Source organism: Aquarana catesbeiana, linkage group LG09 (assembly GCF_042186555.1).
Source record: "Aquarana catesbeiana isolate 2022-GZ linkage group LG09, ASM4218655v1, whole genome shotgun sequence".
NCBI classification, from domain to species: Eukaryota; Metazoa; Chordata; class Amphibia; order Anura; family Ranidae; genus Aquarana; species Aquarana catesbeiana.
This window is the reverse complement of record NC_133332.1, coordinates 194,299,068-194,315,886: the sequence shown is the minus strand read 5'-3', so window position 1 is coordinate 194,315,886 and position 16,819 is coordinate 194,299,068. Positions and strand designations below refer to the sequence as shown.

General features: G+C 39.5%; 1 protein-coding gene across 5 annotated transcripts in view; it reads left to right on the top strand.

Annotated features, from left to right (window-relative positions):
- LOC141108165 (ligand of Numb protein X 2-like) overlaps positions 1–16,819 on the top strand; it is a 106,741-nt gene that overhangs the window by 15,537 nt on the left and 74,385 nt on the right. Inside the window, exon 1 of one of the 5 annotated variants that reach the window (XM_073599482.1) lies at positions 14,244–14,465. The exons of the other annotated variants lie outside the window; for them this stretch is intronic. The gene's annotated coding sequence lies outside the window, so the exon portion shown is untranslated. Of the gene's footprint in view, positions 1–14,243; positions 14,466–16,819 lie in introns of those variants that run through there. 5 annotated transcript variants of the gene reach the window in all.

The following is a 16,819-nucleotide window of genomic DNA, read 5'->3' as shown; positions in this document are numbered from 1 at the left end:
ATAAAGAGATGAAAGCTATTGGCCACTGCCCCGTTTATAGTCCCGACGTACATGTTTTACGTCACCGCGTTTAAAACGATCGGATTTTCCGACAACTTTGTGTGACCGTGTGTATGCAAGACAAGTTTGAGCCAACATCCGTCGGAAAAAATCCATGGATTTTGTTGTCGGAATGTCCGAACAAAGTCCGACCGTGTGTACGCGGCATAAGTGTTCAACTAGCAGATGAGTTAAATACAGGTTTACTTTAAATTATAAGATGTTGTCCCACACAGAGTTCAGTAAAATGGCTATTTCTTAAGATTACATTTATGAGCATTGGTAGACGCAGAACCGGGACTTGTGTTTAATGCCCTCTGATATAAACACCAATTTTTCACACAGTTCTAGAAAAAATGACAGTTTCCTCTTGGTTAGCGCGGACAGCTTCAGTTTTCTGTCAGGTTTTTATTGCTGTTATTGTCTCCATTTGGGGATGTCAAACTCAGAACAGGAAGCAACAAAGAATCTCTCTACTTTCTGATCGGAACATCCACCCCAACTACAACAGAGACGGCAAAAAAAAAACAACACATTTATAGTAGATTGGGGCTAACATCCTCTGGAATGTGGATTGTATTATGGTCTGTGCCCCAACAAGGAGATTTACTTGCAATTTCTATCCAAGTGACAAGTGTACGGCAGAAGGTCCAATGAGCAGATTGAACAATACCCTCTCAAAGAGAGTTTGCACAATTTTTAATATGCCCTGTGTAGATCATCTCAGGAAATAAAACCGGAAAAACGATTGAAACTGAGGAGAAAAGCACCTCCAACTATTATGTCAAAGGCTTAAAGCGGGGGTCCGCCTATCTATCATATATTTTTTTTTTTTTTTTTTTTAGTTCATTCACAAACTTTTCTTCTCAGCATTACATACTCACATATTGTGTGTAATATGTCCGCCTGTGTCAGATTTTGTCGGAAAGAATAACATATATTATTCACTGCAGGCGGTTTCCATCTTCATTGTGGGCATTTGAAGCCCACAAGCATTTATTTCCTGGATGTGGTGAATGCTGTGCTCCCAGCATTCACCGCTCGTTCCAGCACATGCTCAGTGGCATCCTGGGAAGCCTGAGACTAGCTCCCAGGAGTCTGGGAGAGGCTAGAAACACGCCTACTCCCACGGGAGGAGAACCAGGAAGTGCAAAGAAGAATAGAAAAAGGTAATTACGGCGATTTTAAATTTTTTTAAATGGCATGTCAGCATCTAGGCAAGGAAGAGAATACATACAGATATTGTTCAAAATTTGGGTGGAACCCCGCTTTAAGGTAGATGTATGTGTAATAACTCTCTGGCCCAGATCAATGAGTAAATTACAGGTAGATGTCAAAAAGCTGGACTTTAAATACTGGTAACTCTCTTGATGGCAACAGAACCGTCACATGCTGCAGTATTCATAGTCTGTTTGTGAGAATGTTTGTTTGTAAAGCAGGCAAATTTGTAATTCAAGGCAACACTAGTTAGTGTAATATTTGAGCATCTGTGCATCCAAAATGTAATTGTGACATATTTGAACACAACAGGTCCTCTTGTGCAGAAAATGGTATGATATAAAGATAAGTACAGTAATCCAATTTGGAATACCACATTTTTGCAACAATTTTTAAATATTTGTGCATCCAAATGTTGTCATGACTTGAGTTATATCCACACACAAATAGACCTGACAAAAAAGAGCCCTGTAAATGAAAAATGGTGTGGTATGCCAATTTCTTTAAATGTCCCAACTTATCCATCTCCTTGTTCTTTCACAGTAAGTGATGGACTAGAAAATATTGATGTACAGATCGTGATGGACGATATAAAAGTTACAATAGACTTGGAGAAAAAGTATTTAGAGCTGTTGTTGCATAGCATACACATACAGTGGGTATAGAAAAGAATCAACCCCCTTTTTTAAAATAATCACATTTTGTTGCTTTGCTGCCTAAAATGAAGGAAGACAGACAGTTTTTGTTTCTGTCCTCAATATCCTTTGTTTGGAATCCTCACTATTTGTTTGGAATGATCAGTGCACCTTAGTTGCAGTTATGAGCACTGCTCTATGCACCAGGGACGTGCAGTCTGCCTTGAACATAACATTAAAAAAAATGATTGAGGGTCATAGCTCGGCGACCTAGGTTTACAGAGACCCCACATTTGGAGAATAGGTAGTCCTACCCCACCACTGATCCAAATATGGGGCTCCTGTCACCTATGGTTCTGGTGATATGGGGCTCCGTGCGCAGCCTGTCAGAAGCTATATACAGATCTGACAGTTTAAATACAAGCTGGCACACTGTTTGCAGCAGACTGAGAGGATGAGCTCGTAGTGCCTCTCACTTCTTGTCAGACACTGAGCTCAATAGATCGCTTGGAGCCTTGGACCAATGGTAAAGTACCATTGGTCCAAGCTGTCCAATAAAAATGCTGCAATGGAGGCTCTCCTTTCACTGCCGTGTCATGGAAGGGGACATGTGTCCAAAGGACAAAAAATCCCTTCCAGCCCAGCTCTCTTAACTACAAGGAAAAAACATTAGTTTATGGTATAAGGTTTACCGATAATCCCATGTTTTTTCTCGCACAGTTAAGAGGGAGAATGAGAATCTGCAGCTGCTGAAAAGGTACTGTTTTTTAATCAAGCTAAATCATATATTATGCTATATGTTATAACATAATTTATTATTCATCTATTTACTGTGAAATTGCTGGTTTAAAGTTATAACTTCAAACTGCAGTAATTTGTCCTTTAAGCCACCTGCTTGAGTACAGTTTTTGAAAATATAGTAAATTTACCTTAATAACAATATATAATAATTTGTATATTACTTCCTTATGGTAATTAACCACTTGCCACCCAGGCCAATTTTGACACTTCTCTCCTATATGTGTGTATATATTTTTTTTGTATAATGTGAATCATGATGTTACGCTCAGTAAATAGATACCTAACATGTCACACTTTAAAATTGTGCACATGTGTGGAATGGCACCAAACTTCAGTACATAAAAATCTCCATAGGTGACGCTTTAAAAATTTTTACAGGTTACATGTTTAGAGTTACAGAGAAGGTCTAGTGCTAGAATTATTGCTCTCGCTCTAATGTTCATGGTGTATGTAACCTGTGTGTATCTGGCTCTGATACTAGCCAGTGCCTCACCAGCCACTGACCTCACGTCCCTGCTATGCACACTACAAATCCCATGATCCAAAGTCCCTGGTCTATCTCAGGAGTAAACAAGAGAGAGTGGCTTCCTACATACAATGGAGGATGAACATAGCCACCCTCTAACAACAGGATGTCTGATTACAAAGGCAAAAAAAAAAAAAAAAAAACTTGGAGAAGGCTGAGAGCAATAGAAGAATAGTATGTAGAATACCTTTTTTATGTTAAACCAGGGTTTAGTGTCACCTTAAATAATTTTCCCTATGTTTTATGGCCCACACATCTTAGGAACAATGTGGTAGGCTAACTGGTTTCTGACCATCTTGCGAAAGACCTTTTCTGATTGTAGAGGGACGATATATTCTAAGCTTCTCTGCAGCAGTGACAGATGTCAGTGGCTATATCAATTCTGTAAAGCTCTGAGTATCTAAAAGGAGAAAAATAGTTACTGAATCTTCTTCCATTTAATGTTTATCTGGCTCTTTGAGTATATTTAGTCACAGAGCAATGAAAGCATTTATCGTCGTCTTTCTGTTCTTTGTCTGCCCTTGAATACTTTCTGTATTATGTATTGTCATTTTGACTTCAGTTAGGAGGCATGTGGGGAAAAGTCAGGTTAATGTTGCTGATAAGGACGGCACTAGAAATGTCTATGGGATGTTGGATTTTTGCAGACTGAGACTTTCTGCTGTTCCTTTTCCTAGAAGTGTTCTGGAACAGGTCATTACATACACGTAGCAGGGCAGTGAATAGGAGGCTTTGTGCTGTGGAGTTTATCCTCCCGCCTAGTTTACTTCGCTCTTCAAACTGTGGGCTTTTAGGTTCTTGTGAGTTCGAATTTCCTGTGGTTGGAATCCTTGCTGGTGTTTTGTTGGTGTCAGCATTTATAATACAAGGGACCCTTTATAAGTGTAACAGCAGCACCACCTTTCAATTAACAGTGTTTTTTTTTAATTCAGTTACCGTTACTTTTTGCAATACACACAGGTTTTGAACGAAATCCTTATGATATCCTTGCAGTTTTGTGTGTATACTTGTATGTAGGTGCTCATTTTGTTTTGACATAATCTGAGTTCTAGCATGTCGATCATATTTTGTTTATTAAGTTAATTTTGTGTATCCCTGTGTGTGGAAATTTGTGCCTGTTGAGTGAAATGTACTGTGCTGTTACAACTTGTCCAAATGAATAAAGAAAGAGTGATCGGCCATGCCGTCAATCCAACCACCCAGGGCATCTGTGTCTGTGACCAGATCCCTAAACATGACAATTGGGGGGGTACACACTGCAGACACCTCTGGTGTCCGTTTATTGAGGGGCAAGCAATAGTGAACAGACACAGTTTTCAATCCTGTCCAATCACGATTCCTTCTATGAAGACTCTCCAAGCATTGTGTGGGAGTAGCATGTAGACAGAGTATTCAGGATTGGAAGATCCTCATCTAATGTCTACCAGCACCCTGGATTCCAATTGCATATTGTTGCATGTTGGACAATCTTTACCAGTCCTTGCCAGCTACAGATAAAAAGGGTGGGGGATATTTATCAATTGGCCAGAATGGAAAATTTGTACAACTGCCCATCACTCTTTTAATTAAATGCAAAGAGAATTACTGCATGCAAGCAGTTATAGAGCATTAGGAGGGTAAAACAAATCTCTGATTTGTGATTGCATCCTAATATTTGACCATTTGCAGATGTATGTTAAATTTCAGTACTAAGTTGGAAACTAGCTTGAGTCAGTTCATGTAGTCAGTACTAGACTAGCTGTCCTGTGTATTGTGTATGGACGATGCAATTTAAAGAGCAACTGCGGGTAACCAGTAAAATGCTGGTGCTGAAGTCCAAAAATTCTATCTAGTTTACCATTACACAATTTTTATAGTTTCTTCAGGAATTTCACAGTGCTTTTTGGTTGAGGCTGCAGCAGCTTGTTCCATGATTCTGTGCTATACAACCTCTAAATCTGAGCACTATAAGGAATGGAGTGTGGAATCGGGGAATACACTATACTGTATTTTGGGGCATTTTCACAGGAGTGGGCTCAAGCAGATTTAGAAAAAAGGATACCAGCTGCAACTAAAATTTAATGGCCAGAGCTTAGTGCAGAATTTAGAGTATTTCCAGCTTTGCATAGCGTAGGGAGGGTTAGAACCCTTGTCAGGATTTTACTGCTTTCAGGGGCTCTGAGATTGATTTCCCCTCATTTCCTGTCCTGCTGACATTTTACCAGACAGGAAGTAAGGGGAACTCTCAAAGCAGGGGAATGCTTGAACCCCTAACATAATTTTATTTCTGTATGTATTGTTTTTTCCCTCCCTTCCTCTCTGGTGAAAAATTGTCAGCAGGACAGAAAGTAAGGGGAAACCTCTATCGGCACCCTGGACAGCAGCAGGAGTTTTGTTCTCCTGAGTCCCTGGAGGGAGAGTTATACTGTGAATGGGAACCTGTGGAGCTTATGCCTTAAAGTGACATTAGACCTCCATTACAGTGGTGAGGTCCATTGCAGGAGGTGAGGACGCATACACTGGTGCACTCTTTTTATGGTAAAGATGGTTCATACACTAAAAGTGTGGTGTGATTTACTGGTCGTAGTGCAGGGATGATATTGTTGGTTTATTTTTGTTTTTTTAATTATTTCAATATTTTGGCTATATATAAACTTTTAAAGTGTTTTATAAACGATCATCTTATTAAACAACCAATTCAGTTTAAAACCAAAATGAAAGGCGAAACATTTGTATATAGATATATAAAAAAAATACATAATAACCCTTTATTTTTATAAGAGATCACTGTTCACAGCTGCATTAGAGCTGGGGGAGGAGAAACAACAGCACACTGATCTTCCCAGCGAAGGGCTGTGGCGGGTTGGCGTTTAAGGACAAGTCTGATCATTGGAGGAGAGCAGGCTGAGTTCCCAGCAAAGCTAGAGAACTGACCACGGTGTGTTCTCCTGCTTAGTGTGGTCAGTTTTTAATGGGAAAGCAGAGGGACTGGCAGAATCGCCAGGGAATTCACACAAAGGAAGCAATACAAAGAGAACAGGACACTTTTTCATACAAGTACATGGTACAGCAGGCACATATCAGGAATATGAAATTCCTTTAAGTGCCAGAATAAAAATTTGGGACCTTCGTCAAAAAGCCTATGTCTGTTCACTTAGTTTAGATGACAGTATACTTTTAAAAACTCGCCTAATAAGTTAACTATTAGACATCTCTTAGGCTGGTTTCACACAGGCTTTCTGGTCCGCCTGTTAGTTTTTCAGGCAGACCTGATCGGACCCTTCAGTCTCTTATATAGAGCAGCGGATGTCAGCAAACACATGTCCGCTGACACCTGCCGCTATCCGATCCTGTCCACCAAAAACAGATGGACGGTGGTCCTAGTCCCCATCCATCTGGTGGATCGGATGGAAATGGACAGGCGGTCTGTTTCCATCCGATTGTCCCATAGAGGAGAGCTGGACTGTGTCCGATCTGCATAGCGGAGTGGACACAGACCTGTCATCCGCCTGCTCAGCGGGGATCAGTGGAGCAATCCCCTCGCTGAGCAAGTGGATTCTGCCTAGCGGAGGCGCCCGTGTGAAAGGAGCCTTAAACATGAGAAATAATCTTTATGAAATCCTGATCATACACATTGAGAATTTTTCTTCTTATGATAGCTGTGAAGTTTTTAGTGTATAGGATAAAAAAAATGTGGTAGCAACAATTATCTGTGCAGTGAGTTTTAGAAATCTTCAAGCATGCTTATAAATGTCCTTTTGCTCAATCATAGGAGTATGAAAATGAGCTATAGAAAGAATAATTGTTCAGACTTTGCTATTATTGGTGCCTCATACCTCCCAACTGTCCCTTTTTGTTTTGAGAAGCTATCCTTCTGTTGGAATCAAAACACTTGTCCCTCATTTTGAACAGATGACTGCCTTTATAACACCTGCAATACTTAAAGAGGTTGTAAAGGCTATATATCTTTTTAAAAAATAACAAACATGCTGTACGTGTGCATTGGTATCGTACAGAGTGACCATGAACCTCCCCTTCTGGCGTCCCCCACTGGTGCTCTTGGCTCCTCCTCCCTTTTTTCTTTTGTGCACCCCTATAGGAAGCTGCTTACTGTGGTGGCACTCCTACAGGCTTGCTCCCTGCAGGGGTGTGTGTCCTTCATGTGTCCCTCTTTCCCATCTCAGAAAATATGGAGGTATACTGCCTGATGCGTGTTTTATTTATTTTTTTGTTTTTATATTTTTAAAAAGTTGTCAAGCACGTTAATTTGAATAAACGTCTTTAAGCAGCACACTGAGTGCGTACACTGATCAACCTCTAGAGAGTGTAATATTTATGCACTGACTGCCTTGTCAAACATTGACATTGCATGAAAGTAAACTTTGTGCTGAAAAGCTTTTAACATTTTATAGGTGGTATGTCTAAGGCATTCCATTGGTAGACTATACATGGGTAGTTTAATCCTATAAATATACAGACTTATCAGCTGATCATGATAGTTATCATAACATGAGATGATACTTAACAATTTACAGGTATCCTATGTAAGTGGAGCTGTATCTACAATGGTGGCTTAAGCTGGCCATACATATATAGATTCCTCCATCCATGCTACACAGTGCTGATGGACAAATCTCCCACTCCAGCTATTGTGTTTTTTTTTTTTTTTTTTTTTTTTTTTTTTTGTTTATGCTTTATTTAAGGGTTTTCTAATCTACAAAGGGACAGATTCAGACAGAGCCCAGTGTTTGGCAGTTGAACAGGCCTGTCAAGGATAAGAGGAGAAAACGGGAAGAAAAGCCAAGGAAACTTCTTTGGAATACGGCAATACATAGGTGTACACTTTTTTTTTTTTTTCTGACATAGTTAACAAGTGAAAAACTTGAACTGCTGCTTGTCCTTTTGAGAGGATATGTACACCACAGACATTAGACATTGGTCTGATGTGCATGCACAATTCAATTGTCTCCTGATCAGGAGTGCCCTATTTGCACGAGCGCTCCTGTTTAGGACAGTGGATGGGAAAGAAATGTGCAGACAGTCACTCTGGATGCTGATGAAAACGAGTGATCGGGTAACGTTTTCTAACATGGCACTTTGTTCCCAGAAAACACTAGTTTGTTGCTTTTGTGCAGAAAAACTATAATGCGCTGATGCCCAATTACAATCCAATGTGTCCAAAAATAAAAAAAATCTTGATCATGTTTGTATGAATGTGAACCTGTGCTCCATCTTTGTGTTAATGGAAGTTTTCTGGGTAGGCTAACTTGAGTGTTCACAAACTCTCTTACGGTTTCCATCATGTTTTTGGGCAGTCAACATCTGCCATGGCACATTTTATGGTGACTGGTGGGGTATGTTGTGACACACATTAAAGCGGTTGTATACCCGCACTGAAATGTATTTATTTTTTTAAAACCTGTAAATCAAAGGCATAATGAGCTAGTATGCAGCGCATACTAGCTCATTATGCAATACTCACCTTAGAACGAGGCCTTGGAATCTGATCCTGGTCCACGCCGAGGGAGCTGATGTTCCCTCTGCATTTCTTCCGGGTTTGCGGCTCCGGCGCTGTGAGCAGCCGGAGCTGCGATTACGTCAATTCTCCTTCCCAGCAAGGTCCGGCAGCATCTGCCTTCAGCTGGCCTTCACAGCGCATGTGCCGCTGACGTCAGCGGCTGCCTGCAAAGTGAATATCTCCTAAACCACACAGGTTTAGGAGATATTCATTTTACCTACAGGTATTGGCTTACCTGTAGGTAAAAATTAACAAATAAGGGTATACAACCACTTTAAAACTGAGCTTAACGTGACTAACTACTTTAAAGTGTTACTAAACCCACAGCAGTAAAATCGGTCTGTATATGCAGTAAAGCATGCTTGTTATGCTCACTGTGGAACCTAAGGGGTTTATCCTCTGCATGGTGTATAAAGGCTGTGTGATCCCGTCTTCTCTGATCCTCCTCTTCTTTAACTGACTTCAACCCATATCATGATAGAACAGAGCGTTAGGAGTCAGGCTGCACATGCTTAGTTTGGTGTGTTTTGCTAGAGTTTTTTTTTTTTTTTTTTTTTTCTTTCTTTCTTTCTTCTTGGGAGAGTTCATGTTATCAGCACAGGGCCTATTGGCACTGTCCAGATAGAGGTTCAGGGATGAAAACTACTCCTACAAGCTTTATTAGGAACTGATACAAGTCACAAGACTGATATATACTGCTGATGAGAAAAGGTATTTAGCAGTTTATATTTCCTAAAATAATTGCATTTCCATTTTCTGTGTACTGTGGGAGACCAGATATAGTGAATGCAGGGTCCTGGGTTTAGTAACACTTTAAGCTATATACTATGATCTGGGTTAATGTAAACTTTCACAGACAAAATGCTTTATGAACAAATTGATGTTCCTTTGGTAATCAAAATGTTAATTTTTGCCCATGGACCCGAAGATTAGAGCTCACTTTGTTAAAGCACAATAGGGTTTCTATTTATTGGCAGCGCTGCACACTGAACAAATAGAAACAGTCAGACAGCTAGAGCAGAATGTTTTCTAACTGAAAATTATGACTCAACACCGCTGTTCTAGTGGGTGCTTGCCCTTCTCCCACCTATTCTGCAGACAACTCCAGATGATGATATTATTGGGGATTCCCTATTGTCTGGATTTAGATGCTAGACACACAGTTTGTGCCCCTGGCAAAACAGCTCATGTTAATAACCCCTGCACATTCAGCACATTCTGTGGTGTGCCTGCTCCATTTTATCCTCTTTATCCATGTATCGCATGGTCTTTGAAAAAAGCCTACCTGTCAAGTTTAAAAAAAAAAAAAAATGCCTAAAGGTAGAAAATTTGTATCAAAGATAATGTAGCAGAGTTATTTTGTGTGTAACCATATTTGCTTATTACCTACACACCACCCGTTTTCCTGCTTTTGTAATGCAGCATGCTTGTTGTGCTTTATTGCGCCTTTTCACAATATGAGTTTGAGTAGGTGTATTAACAAAAAAAAAAAAGCCACTCTGTGGCCCTGATACTTTCTCTTTAAGAGGAAGTAAACTTCCATCTTTTAGATAAAATGAATATTCCCACGCTACCTGAACCAGGAATAGTAGGGCACTTAGTTGCAGCAAACAACGGATTGGTCAATCCACTAGCCAAGGAAGAAATAAATAAAATCAATAGATGGTGCTGTGCTCTAAGTGATAGCAAACAGGTAAAAGGTAACTATTATAAAGTGCTGAGTGTTCAAATTCATAAATGATAAACTTCATAAAACACAGTATAAGTGCAAATAATAATAAACAATCTAAAGTGCTTTAAAATGCAGAGGTGGTAAACTCCCAATGTACAATGTAGGTGCAAATGGTAATGCAAAGAAATAGCACACAAGACGATGCTATCCTAAACAAGATAAAGTGCTAGTGTAAAAAAAACAAAGGAATAAGGTCCAAAGTGAGCATAAGTCTTCAAACAGATGCTGGTGGATACAGTGCAAGAAATAAAGTGCTAGGCTCCAACTGACACTCTGTGCAGGTGTGGTAATGTGAATTAGTGGTTTTCCTCTTCAGTGCAGTCACACCTCAGTGTGCAATGGCTCCTTACCTTACCGCTGTAAGGTAACAGCGTTAAATTAGCCAGTGGCAATCAAGAAATTCCAGGTCCTGCAATAGGTCACCTTAAGAATTTCTTATGGGTGGCAATATTATAAATATCATCTGTGGAGCCTGGTGTCCTGGTGGATGGTTCTCATTAGAATAATATATCTCCTCTGTGTAAGTCAGTAATGGTGGAAATCCTCCCAGGTGGACACATGAATTATATGGAGAAAGAGAACAGGGAACCCAAATAGTGAAGTATGTAAAACTGGGTATTTATTAACAACCAAGATTGGTACTCGCATAAAAGCAGACGTATAAAACAAAACATAAAGAGCAGTGAGCTCGCAGCCTGACGTCACTTCTGGTGACCGTCTATTCCAACACGTATTGTGACAATCACGTGACTTCCCTGATGAAGTCACGTGATCGTGACGATACGCGTCATCACGAATGTACATTGGGAGTTTACCACCTATGCATTTTTGAGCACTTTAGATTGTTTATTATTTGCACTTATACTGTGTTTTTTGAAGTTTAACATTTATGAATTCGAACACTCAGCACTTTATAGTAGTTACCTTTTACCTGTTTGCTATCACTCAGAGCGCAGCACCATCTATTGATTTTATTTAAAACTTCCATCTTTTGCTTTTACCTATAGGTAAGCCTATAATAAGGCTTACCTATACGTAGTGCAAATATCTTCTAAAGGAGATAGTTACATTACATGCAGCCAGTGAAATCACGGGCACCCGTACCGTTCCTCCAGAGCCCCGTGCCGTGAAGGGCAGTCACAGAGCTGGAGTCCGCCAACCCGGAAGCGAGACGGATGAAGATAGGAGCCCCTGCAGTGCTGACTTCTCAGCACGGGAGGGCTTCGTTAACAAATATACACTGATCAGCCATACCATGACCACCCACCATAACCTGTTCAGGCATTGACTCCACTAGACCTTTTGAAGGTAAGCTGTGGTATCTGGCATCAAGCTGTCAGTAGCAGATCCTTTAAGTCCTGTGAGTTAGTGAGGTAGGGCCTGCTTGGACTGGACTTTTTCAGCACATTCCACAGATGCTCGATTGGATTGAGATCTGGAGAATTTGGAGACCTAGTCAACTCGGTGAACTCTTTTAATGTGTCTGTGAGCCACAGTAGCTCTTCCATTGGATTGGACTACATGGGCCAGCCTTTGCTCCCCACATACATCAATGAGTCTTGGCTGCCCATGACCTGTTGCTGGTTTTCCTTCCTTGGACCACTTTTGGTAGGTGCTGATTACTGTAGACTGGAACATTCCACAAGAGCTGAAGTTTTGGAGTTGCTCTGACCCAGTCAATCTAGCCTTTACAATTTTTGTCCAATTTTTGACAACTTCTTCACTTGCTACCTAATATATGCCTTTGTAATGAGATAATCAATGTTATTCTTTTTACCTGTCAGTGGTGGAAAAGTTATGGATGATAAATAAGCATTGATAAATGTGAGTGTCACAATCAGTGTTTTTGTCACTGGGGGCAACAGCCTCCCCAATCTTCTGGAGATGGCTCAATCCTGACCCTTTCTTACAAGCAAAGCTTCAGACTTTGGCTGGTCTGGGCCTCTTGTGCATTTCTTTTGACCAGTAAAGCTGGCAATTATGATGGAATGTGTAGGGTGGAATTTATCGACAAGCTCCAAGATTACCGGGAGAATGGGCAAACATTTAGCCAGGACAGATTGGTTGTAGCAGCCCCCCCCCCCCCACACCAGCTTTTTACATTAAATACTACTATAATAAATGTAAAATCTATATTCACTAAAAATACACTATACAGTACTTTACTTTTAAGCCATTTGGAGGAGGATGAGTTGTATTGTTGAGGTGCCAATACTCACAAACCTAAATGATTTCTAGAACTCTGCAACTGACAGAATTCAATAAGAGGAAAATGGTGAACACACATATAATCCATTTCTGAAATCCATGTACAGTAGCAAATCAGAGGTGCATAACATAAACGTGAAAGGAAAAGTGTGTAACCATTCCATTAGGTGTATGACATCACTACAGGTGTCCATGTAAGGTGATCCATACCTTTCTTGCTATTTAAAAGACATTGAAAACTGAGATACCACACTAGATCACTGCTATGGTGAAAGCAAGTTACAATCTATAAATAGTTTGTGTGTCACAGTACATTGGTTATCATTATAGTAGAGCTTCATCCAACCAGATGACATTTAGTATATGCAAGTTACTGTGCATCATAAACAAATTACATTTGTTTTCACCTTCCTTCTTCCCTTTTTTTTTTTTTTTTTTTTTTTTTTTTTTTTTATTTATTTTTTTTAAATATCCTTTTTTATTATTATTTTATTCTTCTTTTTTTTTTTTTAAACTTTGGTATCCCAGTGCTGCTGATTTCCTGCAGCCTCCTTAAACCAGCTCTATATGCACTCACCCCAGCATCTGCTGCACATCATTGCTTTTGACTAAAGCATAGTATATGTGACGAGAATATCGGACAAATGATCGTTCTGGGGTTTTTTTTGGCATGCTAGTCTCATCGAAAACGAATGGGTTACTAAAGTGACAAAAATTGATGATGTACTGTATTATAATGTATTCTTTTGTTTCTGAGCATGCGTGCTCTTGGTCGCTGAATTTTTTTCGGACAAATACGATACAATACTTACACAAAAATCATTTGTTCTGTTATCTTACAAGAAACATTTTTTAATTCTTTTCATATATTTTCACATGAACTGTAGTGATTGGTTTTCAAAAGCTGTGTACTCGCGAATAGATTATCGTACGATTGCTCCAAATGTTTTTTTTTTTTTTTTTTGGTCCAATATTCTCATTAAGGCTACATCCGGTTTTTATACAGCATTCACAGCTGCTGCACCTGCTAGGGAAGTAAATTGTTTTCACCAGCTTGGTCCTAACAACAAACTATTTAAACTTGCCTAAAACATGGAGTTTGCTGGTTTGAGTCAGCCCCTGGTATCTTTGTCTCGTATACGCCAGCAGCAAAATGACTCCACCATAATTCCTGACTCTGCTCCTGGTGGTCTGTACTTGCCATGATATGTCCTGAAACCTCACAGCTATGTTTTGGTACCTTGGCCTAGTTTCCCTTCTCCCTTCCCTTTTTTTTTTAATTCAACATGCAGTATGGTTAGATAAGATTCCAGCAATATTATTTTTTGTGTTTTTGTTTTTTTTGCAGTTTGCCTTATTAAAGTACAACCTTCTACCTAGTACTTGATGTCATTGTCATGTTGTTTTGAATGCCAGATCAAGTTGTGTAATCATTAGCTTTCAATGTTAAATATCTGTCTGTAGCTGAGATGAAGAATTGGGTGCTAGTTATGAAGAGTTCCTTCTCATGAAACTGAAGATGACTAGGCCTCTTTCGCTCCTTACTCCCCCCACACAGCTCCTCCCTGCACAAGGTGCTTGTTAATACGATGGAAATTCCTGGCATGTCACAGAAGAGTGGAGGGTTTTGGCAAGCAAGAGTTGTCTCAGCTGCTTGCTCACCGATTCGCTGGGCAATCTCTTAAACTTCTGAGGAAGGAAGAGTAGCCTATTGCCATACAGCTGTGTTGGGACAGTCACTTTCTGCATGACATTCCTGAAATTTGCCTGTTCACAGTTCACATTGGACTAAGGAGCAAAGCTTTTGGGGTATGTTACCTTTGCATTATTGATCCTATCAATAAGACACTTTGGGCATTGATTAACTAAATCTGCATTATGCAAAATCTGGTGCAGCTCTGCTCAGCTTCCAGTTTTTATTGTCAAAACTGAACAGGCTGAAGTTAGAAGCTAATTGGCTACCATGCACAGCTGTACTATATTCTGTGTGACACAGTTTTAGTAAATCTTCCCCTTCCTGTTTTAATCTATTGAATCACAACAGGACTATTATTGTATATTCTGTTTACAGCTCTGATGGTAGAAATGCATTTGAGTTATGGACAAATCCTTCAAAGTAATGCATGTGATACAAATTATCGCCAGCCTTTCTGAGATGTTTACGTTCTCTGTCCATTTTCACAGCTTTTGTTTGGGTCAAATGTCTTTTTTTATGCTGTAGGGGACCTTTTTTTTTTTTTTTTTTTTTTTTTTTTTTTTTTTTTTGGTCTTGTGTCTGGCTGAAAAGTGTCTCAGTTTTGCATGCAGCTTCCTTGTATTCCTTTACACTCTTACCATATGTCTAATATGTCTACATTGGATGTTTGTACTGTATGTTTAAATATTGTACTTGGAAAATCCTATTCCTGATAGTAGATACTGAACTAAAAAAAAAAAAAACTAAGAAGTTGTATGTGATGCTCATTGTCTTGCTTCACTTTCTGAACAGACCTGCCCAGACCTTTGCTCATTACACTCAGAAAAGTCTAGTCTAGCTGCCTGTTATGACAGTGGTACATAGCAATGTCAACGTCTTTTTCTTTTTCTCCCGTTTTTCTGTATTTTATTATACCAATAGGCTCTATATATTTTACCCAGACGTGATATTTAATTTTGGGTGGTACAGATAAGTATGGTCACTGACCATCTTCAGCTCCTAATAGTTTGACCACTTCATTTGCCTTTGTAATGGCTGTACAAGCTTGGTGGAGTTGTGATTTCTAGTAGATATATCTCACCACTGATGTTTAAAGCCAAAAGGCTGATCAAAATTCGGAGGTTTGTCAGGAACTGGACAAATTTTGTCCATCTATGGGCAGGCAGGTTGTACTGAAGTCAGTCTGTCGATAGACTTCAGTATATCCAGCCTGTGTGGTGTTTGTTTTTTTTTTATTTATTTTTTGTTATTTTAGCCAGCAGCAGTAAGCATTGTATTCTGATGGGGGAACCCCCTGCTGTCAGAATACAATGGTGCAGGAGGGATTCCCCCATCAACACTGATTCCCCCACCAAAACAATTTTTCTTTCCTTCAACCTGTGGTTGAAGGAAAGAAAATTGCATAATGTATGGCCAAACTGAGACCTAAAAAAACATGTGATCTCCACAGTCATTAAAAATAACAGTATACGATATGGGTAAGTTGACCCTCAACATTTAATTAAAATATGGAGTGTATAAAGTAGAGCCCAGAAAATCAATTCTATTTGGTTTACTTTCTGGGAAGCATTGCTTTAGATTTGCTCATGTTAACTGAATATACATAGCACTTGGCAAAGAACTTCTTTATTGTTCTTATTTTTTAAAACAGATGGTGAAATTCAGCATTAAAAGTGGGATCCATTCTGGAGTGTAGGTCAGACAATTTGACTTTTTCTCAGAGGAGGAATAATATTGTTGTTAAACAGTAAGTGGTCCTTTCCAGCCCCTTTTACCATGGCAAGTGAATCATATAGGCATCAATAGGAGCAAGTAATGCACTCCACTCTGCCAACGACTTGCTCGTCACTCTTGTTGTGGAAATGAAGACCACATGTCTAGCAGTGGAATAATATGAAGTCTAATACGCATGCGACCATGCATTAATTTAAAGAAACACAAGGAAGTGATGGAAAAGTGAGCATAACTGGGAAGAGATTTTACAAAGACGTTTTCACTTTGTCCTGAATGGCCTATGTGTATACAGTATACTGTGTTTATGTATAGTATATAGTGTGTGTGTGTGTGTGTGTGTGTGTGTGTGTGTGTGTGTGTGTGTGTGTGTGAAAAAAAAAACAAAACAAAACAAAATTACATTTGTCAAGAATGAACAACCACTTTTAGTTCCATGGACAGCTTTCAAAGACCAAGTTAATGACCCAAGTCCGTATCAGACATATGCATAAATCAGAGGTACAGGTCAACCTTCAGTATATTCCAGTATCCTCCCACAATATACAAAGAAAACATTCTCACAATCGTCACTATCCCTCCAAGGAACATGCTCCTTTGTTAGAGAGAGAGTCCTGAAGCATCCGCCTAATTTACGAGACTCAAACTCCTAATCCTTATACCCTGAAGCATTTGGAAGGTCAAATTTCCCTGAACTGAAGTCAAGACACATCAAGTCATTTATAAAGTGATATGC